This window comes from Eumetopias jubatus, unplaced genomic scaffold (assembly GCF_037043125.1).
Source record: "Eumetopias jubatus isolate StellerSeaLion01/CBP00866 unplaced genomic scaffold, mEumJub1_p1.0 scaffold_10, whole genome shotgun sequence".
In the NCBI taxonomy this organism is placed as follows: domain Eukaryota; kingdom Metazoa; phylum Chordata; class Mammalia; order Carnivora; family Otariidae; genus Eumetopias; species Eumetopias jubatus.
In genome coordinates, this window is record NW_028274816.1 from 3093247 (window position 1) to 3097039 (window position 3793).

Here is a 3793-nt window from a genome sequence, read left to right on the forward strand (position 1 = left end):
TAATGATGTACTGTATGGGAACTAACATAACATAATAAAATTAAATTAAATTAAAAAGAAAAACTATTTGCTGATTGGCTAGGTTTCCTAGGCCCCATTTGTTTTGTTTTCATACATTAGGCAGATTCATGCTGCTTTTCAAAATATTTGGAAAGCAATAGATTTCCCTGGTACCGTAGAAATCTCCCAGCAGATATGCACTTCTAGTTGTCTTCCTTGGTGCCCCTTCACACACACACACACACACACACACACAGGCTTTTTTCTGAGGATCTCAGTCAACAGCAACTGAGAAGTCATGCAGGAATTCCCACCCACAGAGAAGAATGAATCAAATTAACAAGCTGGTAATTCTTGCTCCTTTCCAAGACATTCCATAAATGTTTTAGTTGTTTTCTTTCAACACAGCTATTGTTGGTGTCACCATGGTTCCACTTTGAAGTAGAGAATTATTTCAGGTGTAGCTCTGTTTTTGACTACATCCCAGGCAAGACTACCTTATTGCCCCTTCCCCTGACATGATGGGACAGTGCAGGCCTGGCTTTGTTCGGACAGGGCTGCTGTTACTAGGGTTTCAGCTTGTCACCAGAAGCCTCTGCACCAGTCCTTCTTGCCCACTGCCCCTCAACCCCAGATGGCTCAAGGAAGCTGAGCTGAGTAAAAGGCTCATGAAGAAATGAGAGGTTCCCTCAGGTACTACTCCCAGTCTGTCCTTGTCCTCCAGCTCAAGGACCCAGAGAAACTAATGCCCTGACCTGCTTTCCTTCCAGAAACAGCAAAGGAACCAAAGCTCACTGTCCTTGAAACTCCCAGGTCTGTCTTTGAATTGAGGAAGATGCAAATGACTGGATCTTCTTCTACAGTGTAAGGATCTCATTGGGACCTCATCTTTCTCATCTCACTGGCTTCTGTTCTCAAGGGCTGCTGCAGTTCCGCTCTAAGCTCTTCAGACCTGTGGCTCAGCATCGTAAAGCTGAGCCTTATGAAGACCAGCCCAGGGATGGCTCCCAAGGCAGGGAACACAACTGAGGACCCCAAGGTACGTGGCTGGCCTTGCTCAGGAAGGAGTCCTCCCAGGGCAAGACATGTGGCCAGGATGATCTGCAAGACATTGGGGAAGTTATGTGCTATGGTGAGTGCTGTGAATTGTGTGAGACTGTTGAATTGCAGACCTGTACCTCTGAAACAAATAATACATTATATGTTACAAAAAAAAAAAAAAAGAAGAAGAAGAAGAAGAAGAAGAAGATAGCAGGAAGGGAAAAATGAAAGGGGGGAATTGGAGGGGATACAAGCCATGAGAGACTATGGACTCTGAGAAATAAACTGAGGGTTCTAGAGGGGAGGGGATTGGGGAGATGGGTAGCCTTGTGATGGGTATTAAAGAGGGCATGTACTGAATGGAGCACTGGGTGTTATATGCAAACAATGAATCATGGAACACTATATCAAAAACTAATGATGTAATGTATGGTGATTAGCATAACATAACATAATAAAATAAGTGCAAAGGACAAAAAAATGTTCTTAAAAACAAGAAAGAGGGAGAAAAACAAAAGAGAGAGGGGAATACAGAGAAACGACAGAAATTTAAAAAAAAAAACTTGAGTTGATAGTAAATAGTCCTGAATAATTCAAGTTTCCAAATAAATCCTATATTACTGATACTGTGTCTGAAAAATACTTTTTAAATAAAAAAGGGCCCTTGAGCACATCTTTCCACCATAAGTTTAGCCACAGTGCAAGATATATTTGAGATAGGCAGTCATGGGAAGAATTGGAGTTCTCTCAATTTTGCAACAGGAACGATGAATAGAATTGGAAGTCATCTATCTTGTTTTTCCTTATTTCCAACACTTTTATTCAACACAAACAAAAGCAATTTATTTTAAAATCATTTGATTTTCTTTCCAAAATTACTAGGTCTCCCTGATGAGAAAGAGACCCAGCCCTAGAGATTCCTGCTCCCAAGGCCCCTACTAGTTCAAATATCTTATCTACAGGACTGAGGGTGAGGCCAGCTAAGTCATTTGACAGAAAACAAAACCCCATAGAGTTCTGAATGGAAATAAACAGTGCATCTGTGGGAATATTAACTGGGAAGATGTAATGAATCCACCAGGGATGGAGTGGTTTGGGACACAGGTGGTAGGAACAAGGAGGTGGTGGGGACAAAGGCTTGTCCTTTGAGAGCTGCCTGGTCTGAGTCTCGGCTTCCTCACAAAATGAGGGGAACAGATTATACTTTCAGGGACCATTCTCATTTACAACCACATTTTATACAGAAAACAACCTAAAATGGTTAACTAGCCACAGCCACTTAGATTCAAAGGAATAGTGGATAACGGCTAAAGGAGAAGACAAATGTGATGAAATTATACTGTGACACAAGTAAAATTTATTTCTCTTGACTCTTTCTGCCATGTTTTTTTCTGCTACATGGATGGCTACCTTAGCAAAAAATATAAGTCACTGGATGATGAGGGCAGATGTCCTCAGTATCAGTCTCCTGGAGTTGGATCCCTGGGTCTGCCCCTTCCTCCTGGCCTTTGGACACTGTTACAGGACCTGGAAGGTTTCTAGGCATCCTGTATATACAGGACATGCCCTATATTTAATGCTTTTTGTTCCGCATACTGTATTAACTTTGTCAAGATGCCCTAAATGTCTACAGTCACCTTCCTTTTTTCAATAAATTATAAGGAGTCATCAGCGAGAGCTATTTTTCAAATTTAGGCATCCTGTATTTTTATTTTCTAAGACTGGCAGTTATTGCACACTAGGCACTTTGTCATCTCATTTAATCTGCACCACAACCCCATGAGAGAATTGCACCTATTCTCATTTTACCAAGAGAAAACTGGGCATAGAGTCAAGAATTTGCCCAAGACCATGCAACATGGAGTACTGAGGTCAGGCTTCACAACTATGCAGCCCTAACCAGGAGGTCACACTGGTTGGGTATTTAAGCCAGGGGCAATGAATAAATGTGTGATAATTTTAAAACTAGATAAAAAGCAAGAACCATGTCTCTTGGCTTGGACTTAAATCCCTCTGCAGGCCGTGAAGCATGTGGAGCAGTTCTTAGGGTATGGATGAGGGTGAGCTGTCTAAGCAATGTAGTGGGAATGGGGGTCAGATGTGAAGCTTGCTGGAGACAGGGAGTAGGGGCAGAAAAAGAGGTAAGAAGGGTAAGAACAACACATCTTAGAGCCATAGATGACCACTGGGAGCAAGAGAGAAAAAAAAACCCTGGCAGGACTGACTTCACTAGGCACAACAACATAATGCCTAGGACCCTGGGACTTGTTGAGGCCTACAAGAATATTTTTTTAAAATATTTTTAAAATATTTCTTTTAAAATCAGAAGGAAAAAAGGAAGGTAATAACAATGAGTTTAAAATATTTTTAAAATATTTCTTTTAAAATCAGAAGGAAAAAAGGAAGGTAATAACAATGAATATACAATAATGAATGTAGCCTGGATTACATTCATCTTTATCTGACATCAGTCGTAAAGTATAATTCATAATATTTTTTATGGAGGAAAGGCCCCATGAAGATGAAAGTGCCCTAGGCCCTCAGAAGTCATCATGTGGCCCTGCCCTGGGGTGGGGAGTATGCACAAGCTCTCACACACAGCTGGTTGCTTGGGGTAAACTGCTTCACCTGGTGTCTGGAGGGTTGGGTAATTGCTGATCTTCTGTACGCAGCAAGAAAAATTCTAGTGCTAGAGTGTGCTTCCCCAGTGCTCTCAGTCCTGCACCAAGTTCCTCTGCAAGCAGAAAGCAGT